Below are 22,701 nucleotides of genomic sequence, written 5' to 3' on the forward strand. Positions count from 1 at the left end.
AAAGTTGAACAGAGAAGTCATGAATGAGAGGTGATGATTACTCCAGGTTGTTTTGTCAATTATCAGTTAAATCAGTCCTGCTATTGTGATTACAATGGTGTTTGTCTCCAGCAGCTGAAGGCAAAAAGACCTTGAAAACAAGGAGAGGAAATCAACCGAAATTTGGCATGAAAAAATAGTTCAGACAAATACACCTAGGGGAATAAATATCACCACGTGGTGGAAGGTCTGCAAATGCACTATTGCCAGGAGGGCCAGGAAGGGTGGCCGATGTAATAGGAAGGTGTGCATGGCAGAGCAACAAAATGCTGTTGCTGTAAGACACGTGGGTCATGTGGACAAAGCAAAGACTCCATTTACCTTCTCCAGCAGGGGTCTGTGGGATCAGACCCAAGGTGCTATTTATGGGTTTGCATTATTTAAAAAAAAAACAAAAAACAAAAACAGGACAGGAAAAACAGAGAGAAGTAGCGGAAATTCAGTGAATGAGAAATACAGATGGTCCCCGACTTGAGATGGTTCGACTTATAATTTTTTGACTTTATGATGGTGTGAAAGCGATATGTATTCAGTAGAAACCATACTTTGAATTTTGATCTTTTCCCAGGCTAGCAATATGCAGCATGATCCTCTCTCGTGATGCTGGGCAGCGGCAGCGACCGCAGCTCCCAGTCAGCCACGCGATCACGAGGGTAAACAACCGATACACTGACAACCATTCTGCACCCAGACAACAATTCTAGTGTTCACTTTCAGTACAGTAGTCAATAACCTACATGAGATATTCAACACTTTGTTATAAAATAGGCTTTGGGTGAGATGATTTTGCCCAAGTATAGGCTAATGTCAGTGTTCTGAGCACATTTAAAGTAAACTAGGCTAAGCTATGATGTTCGGTAGGTTAGGTGTATTAATTGCATTTCTGGCTTACAATGTTTTCAATTTACAATGGGTTTTTGGGGACATAGCTCCATTATAAGTCGAGGAAGATCTACAATCAAAATTCATGGGATCTCCCTCAAAAAATAAAAAAATTGCCAAGTCATAGTCCAAAAAGGGGAAGGGAAAGAGAACACTGGGTCCAAAAGCTAACTAATAAAAATGAAGAAAGAAGTTAAAATATTGCATTTATAAAGCTACCTCTCATAGGAGTGCAAAAATCACTTCACCTCTTTGGCCCTCGGTTTCCTGAATTGTAACGGGACGGTTGAGGATGACGTGATTGTTAAGGCCTCTTCTAATGCCAAATATCTATGCCCCAAAGCAGGCTTTAAAAGTCAGCTTCTTCTAAATCTGGCTCTAACCTCACTTGGGGGAATTCTCTGACATACATCCTTCCCCAAAAGTCATCTGCTTATACTACCTGCTTATGAACAGCACATTTGCCTTGTGTTTAATTGAGGGCATAGAGATGGCGGAAAGAGAATGAACTGGAAATCAGAAGCCCTGGCTTCTGGTTCTGGTTCTCCTGCACAAACACAGGATGTTTCCCTCATCTATAAAGAGATGAACCAGATTAGGTTATCACTGAGGTTCTTTCCAGCTCTACATACCGGTTTCTCTCTAATTCTCAGGCCTTCGAATGAGTTCTCATCATTTAGATGTCTCTTAGCAAGGAGAAGTCAACCACCAAGTAGAAAAAAGCCCAGGTCTCCTGTATGCCAATTCTCCACCTAATCCATTCACATAAATGACAACTAAGACACTACAGCTGGAGGTCAGAAAGTGCATGACACAAGAAAATAGTGGCAAGACACTAAAAGATGAAGAACTGTCTCAGAGAGGTGACTCACCCCATTACAGACCAATCTCCAGAGAAACCAGGAGTAAGAGTCACTCTTCTTGGAGACACTAGGAATGGAATAAGATTTGAAAGAAGTCAGAGAGAAGAGTTAACAACTGACTATACCCCCCCGAGCATTCAGAGGAGCTGGCCCCACACATTTTCTCACGTCTGATGTCCATAGACATCACCTCTGGCTAGTGCTGACTTGGAGACCACTAGAGACATCCTCTGCATCTCCGCCCAGCAGGTCTCCAGCTTTCAGTTTCCTCCATGTCAGTCCCACAACCTGCGGGCCACTCCACACCCTACATTCCTGTCAGGTGTCCTGTCAGGCAAAGCTGGTTTATTTGAGGTCATGCTGGCAGCTGAGCCCAAGAGCCTGCTGCCTGTGCTGTTAACCTTGCCAAGTAGAGCTACATCTATTTTTTTTTTCTTCAATCATTCCTAGAAATATCAATTCTGGAAAACTCTGTTTTCCCACATAAGGTTTTGGCAGCCAGTCCTCAGCAGTTACCTCATTCTTTGCTCTGCTGCCATCTGAGAGAACGTACCAGGAAAAACTGTGCACCTGTAGGAAGGAGAATGAATGTACAAAGAGTGTAAGATTGGAGCACCTCTTCCTACTGACAGGGTTATGTAGGAAAGGCCTTCACGGACTTAAAGAACGTTAGTGCTGCCAGAGACATGCAACTCCACCTAGCCCAAATTCATCATTTCACACACAAAGAAACTGAGGCTGGGCAGAGCGAAGTCCCTTCTACAAATCATAGCTAAAAATATTTGCAAATATATGCGTGAATAGGTGAACGAATGAATGAGATAGAGCAATTCAGAAATGGAATTAGGAGGATAATGTGTACACTTGTAGAGCACAAGGTAAGGCCAGAGAAAACGAGAGATAAGAGATCTCTGTCTCTAAGTGTCTTAGTCCATTTGAGCTGCTATAACAGAATATGATAGACTGGGTAGCTTATAAACAACAGAAATTTATTTCTCACAGTTCTGGAGGCTGGGAAGCCCAAGACCAAGGCACCAGCAGATTTGATGTTTGGTGAGAATCCACCTTCTGGTTCGTAGATGGCATCTTCTTGCTGTGTCTTCACATGGCAGAAGCGGCAAGTGAGCTCTCTGGAGTCTCTTATAAAGGCACTAATTCCATTTATGAGAGCTCCATCCTCACGACCTAATCACCTCCCAAAGGCCCCACCTCCTCATCATCACATTAGGGGTTAGAATTTCAACATATGAATGTTGGGGGGACACAAACACTTAGTCCCTAACATTAAGTAAACGTTCACTCCTCTCCTGCTCCGCTCAGGTCAAAATGTAGCCACTGGCCATCATTCCTTATTTTTGGTCCAGACAAAATCTTCTGAAAATAAGTTGTTCATTAGTCTTCTATATTATTGACAAATAATCATAAAGTGAGAGCTTGAGAGAACCTTAGGAAGCATCTGGTCGCATCCTCATATTTTAGAATGAGAGACTAAGACTTGAAATAAGTAAAATAGCTTTCCCAGAATATCTAACAGCCATGAGATGGTCACAAAAAGAGAAAACAATACAGATAGACCTTGATCTACCCGTCCCTGAACACTTTTTTCTCCTACTGAAATAAGTCCAAAACATGTGCGTGCACACATGCATACCCGTGCATCCGTACCTACTGTAGGTAAAAAGAGTTACTAAATATACTACTACAGCAGCTGGGATCTTACAAGATGACTTTTCACAAGGTGCTTGTGGTTTCTTAAAATGTGTTAGGCTCTCTTCTTTTTTCTTCTCCTGAGATTTTTAAAATTTAAGATAGAACTTAAAAAGGCTGAATTGGTCAAAACAGTTACTGCAGGTTTACTTCATACTGTCAAATCTAAATTATGGGCAGTGAGTTCCAGGCTGGCTTAGTGTGCTGCTGCATCATCTCACTTTGGTCAATAGCGTTCAGATAAGGTGATCGGAAGCCGAAGTGGCCACCCAGAGGCCCTGCTGAAGTTACACCAGTTGGTGTCTATCTCTGCACCTGATTAGAGGGAACTCCTTTTGAATCCAGTGGGAACGAAGAACTAGATCCTACTAGGGGATCTGGTAGGTGGTAAAGCAGCACCACTCTTGCTGTTATTCATTGGGCCTTGACTTGTGACAAAAGTTACTAAACAGATAATTTAGCTCAAAGAGTCCATGATACACACACCCACCCCATGGAGAGAAAGAGTCCTTCCAGATACCCACTTAGAAAATTAAGGGGTGCCCTGAAGGAGTTAAATAGGCCTCACACAGAGGTTCCCTTTCTTGCAAAGCCTCACTCATCTTCTTGCTCTGGTATCCCCTCAGCTCAGCAGCAGCAGCAACATTCACTGCATAGGAATGCACTAGGAACTGAGTGGACACTATGCTGGAGACCTCCCTCAAAGGGTTGACAATCCTATGAGAGCCAAAACACGTACTCAGAAAGCTAAATAATTATACACCTAGAATAACCAAAGCACCAAATCAGTTAGTGTAGCAGTAATAATTATGGAGTTCAGAAAAGGGCATTGGAGTAAATTACAATGGATTACAAGACCCTTTCTTTGCAGGATTTAAATCCTTTCCCACATTTGATTCTTTTTTTTTTTTTTAAGGAAGATTAGCCCTGCACTAACATCTGTTGCCCATCTTCCTCTCTTTTTTTTCCCTTTTTTCTCCCCAAAGCCCCAGTACACAGTTGTATATCACAGTTGTAGAGTTGTAGCTTTTCTGTATGGGACACTGCCTCAGCATGGCTTGACGTGTGGTGAGTAGATCCGCTCCCAGGATTCAAACTGGTGAACCCCGAACCACCAAAGCAGAATGCGTGAAGTTAACCCATACGCCACTGGGCCGGCCCCCCACATTTGATTCTTATGTTTTATCTTTTAAGGCAGGTTTATGGTCTAACGTCATTATAATAAGAAAGGGGGAAGAAAGCAGAAGAATATAGCACAAAGAGTAGAAATTTGAATCTAAAAAATGGATTGAGCACCTACTGTGTGGCAGCCATATAAAAAGAAAATGAAGCATAACACACAGTGGAGTAACTGAACCCCAATCTAAGAGTTAAATCCCAGTTGAAAAGCAAGTATGTATTGCTAGGGTGGGATCCTTGGATGGATCCCAAGAATGTCATGGGCAAAACGGAACAGTCAGGTAGAGGCCAATGAGCAGAACAGTGAGGAAGCATGTGATTACTCCCAAAGAAGCAGAAGAGAGCCTCGTGATAAGATATTATAGATTGTGGGAGCTAGAGATGTAGGCAGATCAGAATAGACAACTAAGTAAAGAAGACTAACAAGGGCATCAATGGAGTGGGAATAAGATGTTATCTAAGAGATGTTATCTAAGGAATTCAGAGAGGTTATGCAGTGTGAGAAAGATGTGAACGAAATGTGACCAGGAAGGAAGAACCAGATATGCTCTTTCCCAGACCAGACAGCACTGTGTCAGAAAGGTCTCCATCAAAGCTTCCTTTTATCTGCATTTGTTCTCCATATGGTAGGGACATCCTCTCCTTCTCAAGGAGAAAAATGGGTGCAGGAATCTGACACCAAGCCGCAAATAAGACTTGGGAGTAAATTATCTAACAGGTTGTGCCCCCAAAATTCCCTTCTGTGACCTGGAAATAGACATAATAAACAGAGTCAACTCTCAGAGATTCTGCTCATGAAGGCCAACAGTATAAGTGTAGATAAGTGTTCATAACTCCAGTAATTGCTTCTCAAGAAGAAACGTTCAAAATGGAATCAGAACAAAACTCAAATCCTATATTAAAATAGTATTTATCTACAAAAAAAGGAAACCTCTACTTCCATAGTCAGATCTTGAAGAAAGATTTAGCAATAACAGGGCAATAAATTGTAGAGCTAACATATCATGCCTGGGAATTGTGATAGCTCAGTCCCCATGAGTCTCAATTAGCTAGAAGATTAGTCCTTGCTCAGCATATATACATGATTCATGTTTATTTAACAATAACTAACTGTATCTCTGGGTTATGCAATTTATCAAAATGACTATATTCTAAGCAGAAGGGTGAAAAGCAACGAAAATAACAAAGGAGTATCTGGGTATGGCATGTTTTCGTGTTTCCTCTCATCCTTAAACTAAAATGTGTTTCTTGGAAAAGTGTGTTTTCTAGTTGTTCAATGACACAAAACTTCCCATGAGCCCTTGGCCCATTGTTTGCATTGCAGGGCCTTGGAGGCAGCATGGAGACAGGGAAAGGAAGCAGCACCTGTGGCTAGCCAGCCCTTCGGTTAAATCCTGGCTCTGTCACTTTGTTGTAAGCATTAATTGTTAGTAATTATTGAGTTCCTACAAAGTCCTGGTCCTGGCAAATTGCTTTATCTGTATTACGTCACAATAACTCCATGAGGTAAATACTATTCCTGTCCCCATTTTACCGATGAGAAAACTGAGACAGAGAGAGTATAGTAACTCGGCCAAGGTCACAGGAAGTGGTGGAGCTAGGATTTGGTCCTACATCTATGTCATATCTCTTAACACTTGTGTCATATTAACTTTTCTCTTGGATTTAGAATCTGGGCAACTTAGCTTCTCTGGGCTTTGGTTTTTTCATCAATAATGTGGAGAATATACTATCCGTCTTGCAGAATTGATGGGATAATACATGAGATGATACATGTAAAGTGTTTAGTGTAGTTCCTGGTCCATAATAGGTAATCATTTAATAGTAGCTATTATTGTATTTGATAGATGATTATTTTTATGATCTCTAAGACTTTCCTGATAAAATAATTACTTCCTAAATTATATAGCTACATTTTCATCAATAAGAATAAAGTTATTAGTACTAGCTTTTCATTAATAAGAGAATCACAATTCCCATTTAACTTCTTTTATTTATGTATTTTGAGAACAAAATCAAATGCTTAAGATAAAACAAATCAGGGCTGGGCTTTAGTCAGAGATTGCTTTAAAAAAAGCCAAATGGATACTAAATGAACCATGACCTCAACCTTATAATTTAAATAGTCATAAATAGTGGCTTATATTGACCCTGAAACATCACATCACTCACCAGAAATATGAGCCCACTCACATATGTGAATTGGCTGCTTATTGGACCAAATTTCCTGTGAAGAGACATTGTCGTTGCCTACTTAACAGCAATTACCAAGGTCCCACCCTCTGCCCCTCTTCCTTTCCTTCTTCCTTGCTAACAGAACTCAGATTTTCTTAAGCGGATCCATAGTCACAGGCTCCAAAGAGGTGAGGACCCTCTCAACCCCAGGTAGTGAATCATGATTGACCTAAGCTGATGATCGTATTCCCATTCCCCTTGCCAGTGATTGGCTTAACAATGGACTTGTAACAGAAAGCTGGATAGGAAGTCTAAGGGGAACTTTGGGAAAAGAATTTTCACCTTCAAAAATAAGCATTCAAAGAGAACGTTCCCTTGTTGCATTTGCATGTGACACTTGGAGCTACAGTGGCTAGCTTGAGATCATAAGGGGAACCAATGTAAGAAGATATGTCAGTATGCTGAGGATGTCAGAACAGAAGGATGGAGAGAACATGAGTCCTTGATGAGACACTGAAGATAATAAATAAACCAGAATGTGCGCCAACAAGAAGTCTGAAGGGCTTTTTGTTAGTGAACTACTTAATCTACTCATTGTTGAAACCATTTTGAATTGGGTCTTCTGTTATCTGAAGCTGAATATATCTTAACTGATATCCAAACCCAGAAGGCTAGGTCTTAGTTAAGCCTAGGGGTTCCAAGACAACCGAGATAGTCCAACGTTCTTGATTCTATAATTCCTACCAAAGACATATGACTAAAATGAGAAGGAGCAAAGTGCTGTAAAGAAAGAGGAAGAACTGAGGAATTAGGAGAAATCCTCAGGTCCTAACCATCTTTCAGATACTGACTCTTCCTTCCCATGCTCATTCCACTTTTCTTGACTAGATACTAGCCTCCATCAATTTACTTAGTCTAAATCTGCTTTTAGATATCCCCAGAATGTTGTTAACAGGACCTCAGATTCTGTTACAATTCTGGAAAAAATTGCTCCACACAACATCCCCTGAAAAACTATGGCCTTGCTGAAATGTGCTTTCTCTCACCCTTCACACAAACATAAAATGTCACCCCCACTGGCTTTCATTGAGCTCTCAGAGAACCCGCAATATTTGGAAAGCAACACAGTAGGAATGGATGAGCTGCCCACGAACCACTAGGTGTGTCTCTTTGACCATGCTGAGCAACCCGCAAGAGAAACCATTGCCTGAGTGGGCACAGCCATAGAGAGTGAAGTGCAGGAGCCTCTTAGAGCTGCTAAATGAAAATCAGGAAAAAGCAGAGACTGACAGTAACAGCCTCCATTTATCAGGGGCAACCGGATGGTTGTCATGAGCAGCTGTTCTCTTCCACTACTGAGAGGCAGCAGGATTATGTCTGGGAGCAAAATTCCTCATAGTACAGTTTGTGAGAACAAAAAACATGTTATAGAAGAACATAATAAAAATCTTCCCTGGAGATTTTTTGTATTGTTTCCTCATCTAACTATATATATAATGAAGATATATATACACATATATACATATATATGTATACACATAGAGAGAGGGAGAGATTGATTCTACATACATGTAAAATGGAAGGGGCAATACTTAAATACAGTCCCGCAGTAGAGATAGGCAAGTTATTCTCCAGTCCTATTAACATGTGATATGCTATATCCTAAGGACACATTCCACCCCTACCTCACCAATGATTATTGTCATCATGAATTATTCTTGCCCTGGTCAGTCAATTCCTTTCTTCACAGCCTTGACTAAAGAACTCTCCCTGCAATTTCAGCTGCACTTCTTTCTTACCCTTGCTTCTCATATCCTCTTTGTTTCCCTGGGTCTCCGATTTCATTCTTTCCCCCTCTCGTCTTAATCCGTCATTCTTTGGGAGACACTGTTGGCTGAGCACTGCACAATAGGCCTTGTCTCACCCTATTTACCATGCCCATTAAATCTATTAGTCTCAGTACACCATCAGCTTTTCAAAGGCCCCCTTCTTACCTGTTCTAATGACATCGTCCCCTCTCCCACTGCCCTTTGAACACTCATGTGATTAAGCTCCAATTTCACTTTGCTTTTGATAATGACAAGATGGCTGCCCTCTATAATCTTACTCTGGAGCCTAACAGAGAGTACCTTACAGCAGCAGTCACAAGAGATACCTGTTGATTGCTCCCTTGGCCTCTCCTTCCCTCAAGGACCCAGAGGTGCTACTCGTATTTGTCCAGTCTAAACTAGCTCACACAGATAGTTTTAACTGGTCACTCCCGTTGACACAGGAAGGTGGATATTCTGAATGACTTAGAGCCCTCTCCCTCTTCCCCTTTCCTCCTAAGCATTGTGCTCAGATGTTCAGATCCTATTCGTTCCCTCAAATATGTATTTATTGAGTGTTTTTCAACTGCCAGTCTCTGAGCTAGGTGTTAGGGAAGACAAGAAAAATGAGATTCAGTCTCTTCTGCAAGGAGATTCCCATCTGGATAGAGGGGAGGGCCAAGATGGACCTGCCAATGAACCACTACGATACAATGGGCTAATTGCTTTATCTAGGCCAGAGGGAATCCAATCACACCAGCTTCCATTTTACTGCTATACTAAAAATAGGCTGAGTCTGCCGCAGACCAGTGTCAAAGTGAACTGTACCAAAATAAGAATGGACTTTGGTTCAACACCTGGTTCAGCCACAAATTTGAATAACCTGGGGTAAATCACTTGTGACTTAGACAGTTCTGAAGGCAGATAATAGTACACCTACCTCCCAGGGGCTCCTGTGAGAAGGAAACGGAAAAACACCTAAGCAGGTTGCTAGCCCAGCACGTGACACTCCATAAATGTTAGCTGGGGATGCAGATACTTTTCATATTCCCAGAAACCCTCTGATTTTCAACGCCCAGTATCCCTCCACTAAACTGTCTCCCCGAGTAACCTACAACTCATGATTTGTCTAGGAGGGTGGATTTGTTTGAATAAATGTGTGAGCCAGATCAGCTTCAACTTCAGCCGGGTTGAGGCAGTTCAGTTAATTCACCCCCAGCACCTCACCTCCAGAGTACATGTTACCCACGAGATTTTAGGCACAGGCAAATTAGTTTAGGGTCTCTTCTGGGAGTTGATTCATGTCATAAAGTGGAGCTGGATTTATTACCCTCAACAGTCTCTACTCAAGGGGAGCCGGGGACCTGAACAGCAAGGGGGCTCCGGGTCAGAAGAAAGCCAAATTAACAGACTCTCCATGGAGGCCTCACATCGATTACCTGAGCAGCAAAGGCCGTGAACCCATCTCCTACTGCATTTCATTGTGATGGAAGACCCCTACCTTCACTCCAAGGGAAGGGTCTTTTGCAAAAATCTTCTTCACATATCCTAATGACTGCACAGTATCAATTGAAGGGCAGTGAAAAATTATTATTGAGCCATGTACAGACCACCCCAGCATTTTTAATTACAGATCGTACAAGAAAAATATAACTTCTTTTGTTTTGCTGTATTCAAGATAATCTTATCAAGATTGTCAGGAAAGAATAACACTGCAGTCAAAAGAATATTCAATGCCCCTTCAGGCACTTTTCAGAATTCAGAGTGCTGGCACATATTTAAAAACCAAATACAGAAGAAATGCATAACTTAGAGAGCTCAGGTGCTAAATTAACAGAGGCTGAGGGAAAGAATGAGTCAGGGAAATGCTTCCCCAGAATGCAGCCTAGCCTTTAGCCCCAACTTTTCTGATTCTCGTCAATGTGCTGAAGTCTGGTATTGATGTTAAAATCATCTGACAACTTGTAACTCAACTATAAGCAGTTAGACACAAGCTACAAGTGTCTATTTTTACACACTAGCAGCAATTCCCCCAGGAACCCCAGCTTTCCTTTCAGCCTGCTCTTCTGTCATTCCTGAGAACCATTCCCTCCTATGGATGTTCTCTTCTCTTGTTGGATGCCTTTAGAAAGTTGCCTTCCAGTTCCTAATTACCCCAAGCAGCTGCCTAATGCAGCTTCCAGGCTCAAACCACTGTAGAGTATCCATTTTAGCCCTCAGCACTATCACTGACTGGTGTTGAGAGAGAGGGATTTCTTCTGCAGCCAGTCAGGAAAACAACAGTTGTTGTATTCATTGGCCTCCCAGGAAACTAGGATGCCTTGCCATTGTGGAAGGGATTTTCCCCCCAGGGGCTCTGGCTGATGAGCCATCAGGCACACCAAAGAGGAATGGCTTTATTCTGCCCTCTGCTCTCCTTGGCAGGGGTTACATCATTTGCTCAAGTACCATCATCAAGTCTATATATATGCTGCCTACAGAAAACATTTTATAAGCCAAAAGCAGTTATGACAAACACCATTAAGACAATGTTCTCTAGGTAACACAACACAGTGCCCAGCTCCCAGGCCATGGCTTACTTGTTTTCAGGAATGATTCCAATTACAGAAAGCACTCAACAAAGAACTGTGGATTAATTGATTCTCAACTGGTCTGGAATCCACCTATTAAATACTCTGAAATCTGCTTTTTGATATAAGATGGTGGGGATTTCACAGCAATGGCATTTGATGCCAGGGCATTTAGCCTGCCCACATTTTACAAAAATGAAGGTACTATCACTGAGGTTCTTTTGTTTCCTCACAAAGAGTAGAAGCTGCCAGAAAAAAAAAAAAACACAATAAAATAAAGAAATTTTTAAGAGAGGAAAGGGAAGATGTTCTTACGGGATTTGGCTTTCATCATTAAAGAAAAATCAACATTTTGCGTGTATTGTTGGTGGAAGTTTATACCCAGGTGCCATTTAATTTATTTTCAAAGAGTGCCTGACAATTAATTGCTGGTGTTTCAAACTCACTATTCAACCATCTCTTCCTTTCTTTTCACTAAAGGTTTCAGAAAACAATCCAGTGTCAGGATAAAATGTTGAAACAAAAGGGTTCTTTAATAAGAATAAACATGCAAAATGGGTTCCCAATTTGAGAAAAATCTGCTGTATCCTACCATTTCTCCCTTGAGGCACCTATTAGGACCAACCTTCCAACACTGAGTTATCCCAACATTGAGTTTACTTTGCCTGGTAATTTGGGGGTAACTTCCACTTTGTGAACTTTTCCAGAAAATGAAGAGACCCAGAGTGGCCTGCCTTCCCTGGGAAGCACCCACATTGACCTGGCATCATGGAATAGGCTGACTTGCTTTGGGAAGCTTGCCCAATACTTGAGTCCCTGACACTCATCTTTTGCATGAATTTCTTAGATTGACCTGAACACCAAGGTCCCTAGGAGTCTGTTACATTAGTGAGGTGGAAAGAACATTGAACATGTTGCTGCAAGGCCTAAGTTCGAGGCCTGGTGCCTCTATTCAAGACACTTAATCTTCCTGAGACTCAGGGCCCTCATCTGTAAAATTAAGGACTAGAACTAACATCTCTCACCTCCCCTTCAGCCCTTCTCTATGATTCTCACAAAGGCACTACACATGATGTAGCTAGGGAGAGAAGAGGAAACAGAAAGAAGGGAGGTGAGAATGCATGCAGGTGCCATAGTTACTGACCACCTTCCAGGATGTCATTTTTCTTTCATTAATCTCTTACCTGATTTTCACCAAGGGAGTGGAATGATTCACAGGGAAATAGGATTCTACACACTTTAATATGTAGTAGGAGCTTAGTTACTTGAACAGAGGAGCCCAATTGTGTTTTCAAGAGGCCCTCAGTCATAATAGAACTGCCTCTCCTTTCTGTGGCAGGACAGAATTACTCACAAATACTTCTAAAATGCACACTTTAGGTGTTCTTCCCAGAGTGCTGATGGATTTGTAATATAGTTTTCTCCTGCCGTGACCAATGATGTGTTTCTGACAAATACCTGCCCGGGACTAGGCAGACTGCTGCAGCCTGGACAAGACTAAACGCCTGAAGCTGAAACATCTTTAGCTGAGGTCTCATTGGCACTGAACCCCACCCCAAGGCAGAGGACCATGCAATTCATAAGACAAAGTGAGGTGGGGAAGGGAGGGAGAGAGACAGAGAGAGAGAGATAGAAGGAGAGATGGAGAGAGAGTACAGAGAGAGAGAGAGAAAGAGACAGAGAGAGGAAGGAGAAGGAAAGAAAGAGAGAAAGACAGAAGAGAAAAAGATACAAAGACAGAGAGTAAAGACAGAGAGAAAGATAGACTGGGGGATAGGAGAAGGTCATTTAGCTGCTTAAAGAAAAGAGATTAAGGCAGTGCTTCCTTGTATGTTTATCTATTAAATTCTATTTTTACTTTTAGACTTTTTCATTTTTCTGTCCATGTGTAGTCATCTGCTCTGTATCCTATTTCGTTCCCCAGTGAGGCAATAGTAAACAATGTCTTGGCTTTTTCCTTGCTGTTTGTGATCGATACTAAGGCTGTTCACCAATATACCAGATTTTCTACCAGGTCCGGGATGAGAGTGCACTCCCCTGCCCTCTTGAAATCGGGCAGAGGCATGTAATTTGCTTTGCCAATGGAATGTGAGCAAAAATAACTTGTATTGCTTTGGGGGAAAAACTATTAAAAGACAGGCATTTTTTGCAGGTTTCCTTCTTCCCACTAATGTGGGAGCCCAGCAAATCTCCAGATATTGGAGGCTCCATCAACCTGGCTTCAGATTGAGAAAACCTGGAGCAGAGTCCCTACCTGCCCACCATGGACATGTGTTGTGAGCAAGATATAAAATTTTGTTGTTTTGAGCCACTAAGACTTGGGGATTCTTCTTACTGCAGCATAACCTAGCCTAACCTAACTGACACCTTGTTGTTATTACTGGTTATGAATAGTCTAAGACTGTCAGATACTGTTGTGTATGGCACAATTTTGCAAAACAAAATTTCTAATGTTTAAATAAATAAATATTAAGGTTTTTTGAAGAGTTGGTTCTGTTCACAAAGAGTTTTTATGTAGGGTGAGTCTTTATGTAGTTTTTATGTACTCGGTTGGGTGTAGAGTTCACCAGTTGCAGATTCATCTAAACAGAATTTTCTGTATATTTATAGCACACTGGGTCTGAGAGGAAATGTTGATAAGAAAAGCCTATACTTTTGCCTTCATTCTAGATATTTTTCAGGGATTACTATCTGTGAATAATTTGTATGAGTATATAAGGATGGTAAACTTGTCAGAAATAGACACTAAAAAAAACAATTATCATCGTGATTATTTTATCATCATCAATACCCTGCAGCTAAGCTCTCAATGATTTTTAATACCAAAAGAAATTCAGCCAGTTCAAAGCAGGTTTATAAACCTAATAATCCTGTGAAGTTGAATCTGCAGAAATAACTAGATTGACCTGAAAGTATTTTTTAGATGAGCATTTTTAGTTAGAAGAATTAAATATTGGAGACTGTAGACATAAACAAATGCTACCTAACCTTTCCTGAACAAAGCTTCATCCAGCTGTTGGCCTCTTTAGTGCAAAACTATAACCTATAAAGTCACTAATTTGTGGTGGTGGCACGCCTAGTCTGGAAAACACAGCCTTTCTCTACACTCTCAGCCAATAACAACTCAATACAAGGGAGGTATCTTGACAAAGTGGGGGATAGATTAGCCACTTCAACCTCTACTCCATCCTCCACATTCTAGAAACATCCTGGCAGAGGTGTAATAATTGTAGGTCCTTAATCAGTCAAAAATCCTCTCCTAAACTCGAAGTTCTCCCAAATACAAGAAGAAAGGCCAAGAACAGAAGTGTTGTCATTCTTCAATGCAGATTGGTGGACAACGGAGAACCAGGATTAGAAATAGCCTGTGAAAAGCAAAGGAACTCGACAAGGATAGATCTGAGTAGAGAAGTGAGCATTATGTTCACTTCTTTCCATGTCCAGAAAGATTGGTGGTGATGAACTGAATAGGACCCCATCTTTCTAGAAGTTTCCCAGACCTACGTCAAACTATAGCAGTAAGCACACCCCACTTTAAATAGCCTTAGAAATTAAGACAACCTGGTGACACATTAATTCCAGCATCAAATAAAATTTATATGCGTTATTTCTTAACAAATCATTTTTCCTTTATTTACAATAAAGAATCAAAGGGCTTCTTTTTTTTTTGTATCATTTCTCTTTCTCTACTGTTTTTTTTTATGTCTATAAATCATTTGTCATAAAAAGCAGCTGTGTCTAGAAAATTCTTCTCCGTTCCTTCATAACACAACTTAAAGACTCAAAATATCTCTAGTAAATAGGCATAGGTAGTAATGTAAGTTATAAGTAATAAACATAAAATCAGCATATAATGATCTCATTTAGTTTCAATAATCAAAAATAAGCATAGGCCTATAAATCAGAGAAAAGAAATAGCTCACCCTTCAACTATGTCAAACATTGTTTACTACTTCTCAGTCTTTTCCTGTAGAGAAATAATTTTTTAAATGTTCCTGATTCCCGTTTTCTATAATAGATTTTTTTGAAATTATCAAAATGTGCACTGAACACAGTGCCTTTACCATAGTCTTTCTGGTTGCAAAATTCTAAGACAAATGCACTGAACATGCATGCTCGTGAGTTAATAAGATAACTGGGAGGTGGTATATTTTTGCTTCTTTTCAATTTCAAATAATAAGCCCTCAATTTATCAGAACACCACAATGTATTCTTATTTAAAGCTAGTTAATGGGCCGGCCCCGTGGCTTAGCGGTTAAGTGCACGCGCTCCGCTGCTGGCAGCCCGGGTTTGGATCCTGGGCGCGCACCCACGCACCGCTTCTCTGGCCATGCTGAGGCCGCGTCCCACATACAGCAGCTAGAAGGATGTGCAGCTATGACATACAACAATCTACTGGGGCTTTGGGGGGAAAATAAATAAATAAAATCTTAAAGCTAGTTAATTCACTTTTCTGATCAATTTAAATAGAATCAGATATTCCTTATTGTTTTAAGCCTTACTATGAAACAGTTCCCCCATATTTTGTTTCTTTATTTTTATAATGAATTTTATAAGTGAATTAATATGTACTATTGTAGTAAATACATGCTATTGAGCATAACTGATCCTTCCTTTTAAAATGCAGAATCTTTCAGGGCTTCAAGACAGAACATTCCACATACAATATAGGTGACAGAGATATTGCAAAGATTTAGGACAGCTGTTCTCAACAGGATTAGGGATAAATGCATAAAAATCACCACAAAGTTTTTTTTTTTTCTTCAAACTACATATGTCCATCCCCACTTGGGATTCTGGAATTTGTGCGGCCTAGAAAAATTCCTCTGGTGGTCCTGAGGGTCAACGCTTTAGGAGCTTGGGGAACACCTGAATATAACATAGAAGTGTTGTTTATTCATTTTTATTAACATTTGCAAATTGAAACATTTTCTTCTTTCTTCTAAATATTGTGTGTAGGGGAAAAACTCAAATTAATTTAGAGAGCTGATCCACTGAGTTCTTAGTTAAGGTCTTAACTGCATGGCTAGCTCTGCTTTTCCATTTATACAAGCAAATACGCTGTCTTTGTCTTTCATCAAATGGGAAACATTTGCTTAGAGAACTGAACCTAGATAGTTGCCTATCACCATCAAACACCTCTGTCTTGTAGTGAGCTGGCTTTGCAGCAGCCTGCCAGAATGAAACAGCAGAGATGGGCCAAGTCTAAAACACAGAAAGTGAAATGGCTTTATTTAAGAAAGAGATTAAAGCATCGGGCTCTGCAAACTAGACTAAAGCCCCAAACCGCAAAATTATCTTGATGCGTGTGATTGGGAAGGACTAATTAGAAGAGAGGATGTCATTTTATTTTCTAACCAGCCCTCTCTGATCTGAAGCCATGACACCCCCTCACTTGTTACCTAGCAACCCTTCTTTGTATATGTAAGGTTACTCTATTCCTGCATTGTTATTCAATTTACTTGCCATTTTAAGCGTCCTTATCCTCTTTAGGACTATCCCACCCTCGTGTGATTGGCCTTAGGCTCTAAAATACCAGAGAGCAGTCAATTAAGTGGATCCAAATGTCATTGTAGAGCCCACTGTACAAAGGCGCTAAACAAATGCTGTCAATTTCATTTTGGTCTTTGCGATTTTACCAGAGCCCTCCCCTTCTGCAGCCCCAGCCAACCACCCTCCGCCTAACCCAGAAATTGCTGTCACTGCTTTTATCTTGATTGAAAGAATATATGCAGGACTGGTTCCTTTTAACTTAGTGGAAAAATGACTATCAATTTAAACATTAACTGGTGTCCAATCTAATCATGAAGCTAAAAACAGAATTTGCTTCTGCACATTGCAGAGTTTCTCAGAAAATCACCACCCAACTAAACTTCACAATTTCACCTAAACTCTGGCAATATGTAAATAGGTAATCAGCCACATTTGGAAACGTATTTTTTAATCAGGTAGTTTAGATGCATAATCACCTCCAAATCAAACCAACATTAGAGGCCATTAACTCTTGAAGGAAGGAAACTCAGTTGGCAGGCAGAATTCTATCAGATAGAGAGATCCCAGCTCCATTTTAATGTTTGTAGAAGAACCACAGGCTTATACTTACCTTCCAGTTGCCTTTTTTTTTTCTTCTTAAAAAGAAAATTGTGCTTCTTTCCTAACACTGGATAAGAATTAAGAGGCTTAACAAAACAATGAACATATAGCACTTGAGTTCTCAGAAAAGGGCTATTGACTCCTTACTGTTTCTGTTTTCTCCTGTCAGTCACTTGAGAATTGCTCCTATCACTACAAGTCTAAATATCTCCAGAATACCAAACTCCAGGACATTCTGTTATACAATATCTAATAGACAATCTAATATACATACTAATGATACAATTTGCTCAAAGCAGTAGTACAATATTGCTCAGTCTAAAATAACCCCTGTTGCAAGAATCCACATCCCTATTCATTGCAGTACCCAAATAATTCCAAAATCTTCACTGCAATCTTTTGGGGTTTTATACAAAAAGGAATTTGAAAGCATTTGTTGTCTATCTCCTACTGTGCTGGTTGGGGGATAATGGCAACAGGTGGACCTAAGTCCTAGGATATAAGACAGTGGGGTGTATGGCTTGCCAAATTTAGATAACTCAATTAAAACAGCCCTATTCACCCATACCAAGGAAAATAGCTGGAAGCTGGGAGAGTGGGGGAGGGTGAACACGGGTGACAACTGCAGATTTTCTTCTCTGGGGTCATTAGCTATGTTTATATTTCTACAGCATAACTGTATTACAAGCTAGCATGGTTATTTTTGCCTTTGCCTCATCACTCAGTGCAAAAGGGCAGAGGTGAGTGCCTATAAATTCACACAGCTGCTGGCTGGCATTTGGAAAATAATTCAGTAACATAGGCCTTTATTTCACTACAAGAATTGTTCTTTGAGGAACACTCCCCCCTCTAAACCAAGAGAACACTCAGCTCCTGCAAAACCTTCCCAGGTTAAAGCAAAGCACAATTTCTAGTTCTTGTGCCAGCCAGAGGTATGCAAAGATTTTCTCAGCAGGAAGTCACTCTTAGACATCACATGAATATTTAAACAATGGGAAGCCAGCAAAAAGATTCTTTCACGCTGCAGGATGATAGTGACTTCTGAAATTATCACAATTATCATTCCATTATTGCAAAACAAATGACCTGATTTATTATGCTATGCCTCTGCTCATCTCTGGATCTCTTCCTGATATATTACACAACCAGTTACTTAGGCATTCTACACAAACAGCATTTGTATCGACTACTTCATTAATATTTTGATTATTATAAATCTCAGCAACTCAGTCCACATCCGAGGCTAGAGTCAGCTCTCCCCCAGCCTCTTTCCCTAAAGAAGATAATCAGAAAATGTTAGAGACAGATATGATGCTGTAGCCCATGGAATTCTGGAAAATGAGGTAGCTCATCCCATAACTCTCCCTTTAGGGCAGAAACGCTCCTCACTCTGCTATGCTATCCCATAGCGGAAAAGACCAACAGTTCTTGAATCAGCAGGAAAAGAAGTTTACATTCAAGAAATCAAGGAAGAAATTCTATTCCCTAGCACGATTCCAGTGCCACATGTCACAGCACATCTTTAAAAAAAAAAAAAAAGTTTTCTGGTTGTTTTCCCTTTAGGAAGTAAAGATGAGAAAGAAAAACCATGCAGGAATTTTAACAGTTAAGTCATCAGTAAAGTAGTTTCAAAGACAATACTAAAAGCCAGGTCTTCCAATCCTACTGTCTTTTAAATCCTTTAACTACATTAGGTAGCTTCACGTGCTCTATTTACGGACCTATCTGTAGGGTAGAGCAAGTTTGTTTACCCTCTTAGCAAAACTCAGCAAAGAGTAGCTATATCCCACTAGTGACACAGCAGGGCAAGAGAGGAATTTGGAGACAAAAAATCAAACAATGCACTTGGCAAAAAGCAGATCATGGCAACATGCATGTTGTAATGAGACAACTGATGAACCGTGAGTCGAATTCCCACTTCTTCCACTGGAACATTATCACAGTTTAAAGTGCTTGAAAAAGAGCACGTCTGCAGTACACTAATGACTTTAAATGGGCTCGTGTGTCAGGATATAGGTTGAAAAGAAAACTGAAAGCATTTTGCATAGGCTGTGAAATGACTTTTCAAATGATTTTAAGCTCTACCTGTCCAGCAAAAACTGTAATCAGCCCTTTCCTCATCTGGGTCTAATATTTGCTCAGGGGGCACAGTATTACCATCTGCTCTCAAGGTGAATCTAAAATAGGTTTCTCCAGGTAAACTGCCAATGAAACCTTTGGATGAATTCTCCTGGCAACACCTCCTCCACTTCTTTCATTATAATTCCCCCTCCTACTATGCCCTCCCTAAAAAAAAAATCAAGAAGCAAGTGTAGAATTATCAGGACTCCAAAAGCAACTGATCTTGTGGGACCTTGTGAATTTCCTTTTACAATAAATATTTCTTGAACATTATATAAATATGAATAAGACACAGTTCTGATCCTCGAGGAGACGAGAATATTGGAGAAATATAATCAAGAAGAATCAAGGTAATTCATTTGAAGGTGGTCACTATATACAGTTAACTTAATCCAATTTTGTTGATTGTCTATTGGAGAACTTCATTAGAACTGTATCCAGCAGACAAAGAGAAAGGAGCTAGGAAGCCATCTCATTTTGTGGTTTGGGGAGAAAATCAGACCACCACTCAAGAGCCATTTAAATAAAGATTAGAAAGATAATAATAACTCCTAGCCCTCTTCCAGCTTCAACCCCAGAAATGAACATAGAAGAATAAGTAACCAGAGAATGGGGGAAATTTGACAACCTGCTGTGTTCTCATCTCAGTAGACCACAGGGGTTAGAGTAAGATGCTAAGGAAGAAGTTGTTCCCAGGCAGAGGCATGAAGGAAGACCATGTCACAGATACAACTAACTCTGCCTGGAATGAAGAGCCTGGCTGGCCTGACCTAGAGGGAAACACTGCCTGCCCCTTTCTTTCCATCCTCTACATGGGAGGGAACATTCTCACCTCACACAAATGATGCTGAGAAATATCATAAATCAGCCACAATCCTCTCCTTTATTCAAACAGACATACTCTCATTGAAAGTAGTGATACTTAAGAGAAATGCATTTATTTCCCTTTGCAATGGGAAAGGCACATAAGTAAGATCATGAGTAGACAGAACACAAAACTGAATCTTTTGCAATACAGCAATATTATTTGGTAAAATAGCCACACTGGGATCATTTATCTAATCAGAATCAAAACTTTTTTCTATGTTCTAGTTCCCTATCAGTCATCAATGATAAAGCCTAGAACCTTTAAGACATTTAACAGCCAAGCAAAGGAACAAAAAAGAGAGAGAGAGAAGTAAAAGAAAAGAAACAATGGCAGCACTGTGTAAGTGTACAAGCTTAAACCTTTGAAGGAAAGTATTCTGTTGCGTTACAAATACCTTGAAAGATTGGCCTAACATTTTTGACTGTGAAAATTCTCGGTATTCTATTATAATCTTCTACTGTTTAAATCAGACACATCTTTTACCACAAAACAAGTTGTAATTGGCCTTTGGCACCACAACTGGAATAACGCAAGGAAAGATTTTGGCAGACACCAAACATTAACATTCTCCCATTATACTTTCCAGGATGTTAGTTTTACTTTCTTATTTCCTTGGATCCCAAAGGATTTCTTTTTGATTATGGAGTAAAGATGTTTTCCTATGCATCTTGAATTTCCTTGGTCCAGTTGCAAGTCATAATGATGTTAAAGAAGTATTTCCACCATTATGAATCTAAAGTCATAACTTAAAGACAAAAGAGATGACCCTCTATTGTTGCAGACCAAGGTCTCCAGCTGCATAAACTCCAGTCTGAAAATGGCAATGAATCCAAATTAACAGGTGTGTTTTCAAAGAGCTTGCAAAATCTAAAGTATGATAATCATGTAACCAAATAGGTGAGAAATGCCCATATTTGTATTGATACAGTATTATTAAGTTGATATCATATGGATTAATCGCTATTTACCTTATGTGTCTGCTCCACCGATTTTGAACATCCAGGGAGGTATTAAAAAAAAAGAGAGAGCTATCTGGCCCCACTCCAGATCCAATGAATCAGAATTTCAAGGCACTGTGAGTGCTTGGGAAACTGTTTAAAGCCCCACAAGTGATTCTGATGCCCAAACAAGGCTGAGAACCGCAGGTCTACTCTGGCTTTCAGGAAGTAAGTCTTCTACAATATGATTAGCAAATGAATTTTCCATCTTTCCAAGGTTCCAAGCAGAAGGATGGGGACAAGGTTAAGTTCTCACAGCAAAAATGTTATCTACATCTCTAACAGAAGGCACAACACAAGTGGTCTAAACAATTTTGAGATATCTCCACAAAGAAGATCACCCAAACATTTTTCCCAGTTTCCTCTATTTTATTATCCTTTTAAATAGGAACTCCCAATGTCCTCTCCAACCTTGACCATTTATATGACTCAACAGAATACGTCCACTCCAGGCACATCATCTATTTTACAGAGCAGTGCTTTGGGTAGACAATTTGTTCAAGAATTTCACCTTGCAGATAGGTTAACTGGCAGAGAATAGAAGAACAGAAGAATATAAAACTGTCAAATAGAATCACATTAAATTGATGAGTTCCCAGAACAGAAAGCCTATTGCACCTTTCACAATTTCTCAATTGTATTAAAGAAAGTTGGAAGAAGAAAAATCCAGAAATAAAGGAATCAAATTCCCCAAATATAAGACCACAGGGTGATAAAGAATTAAACTGAGTTATACTGTAAATATAACACTCTCTGACATCACCAATGTGGGAATGCATCAATTCTCTAGTTAATTTCACAAGAGAGTACAAAATATTTAAGACAAACTAATCTCCTTACTTATTTAACAATCAAAGAGTATCTTCTATGTGCTGGGCACTGGGCAAAGCATTTGGCCAGTATTAGTTCATTTAATTAATATTCACAGTATCTCTATGATATGTTTACTATTAGCATCCCTACTTTACAAATGATGAAAATGAGGCATAGAAAAGTTAAGTAACTTACCAAAGACTATATAATTAGTAAGAGGCAGAGCAAGGATGCAAAGCAAGGCAGTCTGGTCCTAGAGTCCATGAAGTTAGCACCCGTGGTCTACAGTCTCTCATCTTTTACCAAAAAACTATATGGCAGAGAGAGTTTATCTATGGCCTCTCCCAACAGCTCATTTCACTCCCTCCTTCCACCAAGTTCCTCCTTCTTACCTCCCTTTTTTCCTATCGAAGCTTATGCATCTAATATTTAATTTCCTTGGGTCTTGATGTCTGCTTGTTCATAGAATCCATACCAAGGGTCAACAAATAAAATGGCTTAACATGTTATCTCTTAAAGACAATGGGTTTTCACTTAATCACAGGCTGTTAATGCTTAACTCAAAGCAGTAGTTACTGTGGGATT

This window comes from Ceratotherium simum, chromosome 9, assembly GCF_057802395.1.
Source record: "Ceratotherium simum simum isolate JZ-2026a chromosome 9, ASM5780239v1, whole genome shotgun sequence".
NCBI lineage: Eukaryota > Metazoa > Chordata > Mammalia > Perissodactyla > Rhinocerotidae > Ceratotherium > Ceratotherium simum.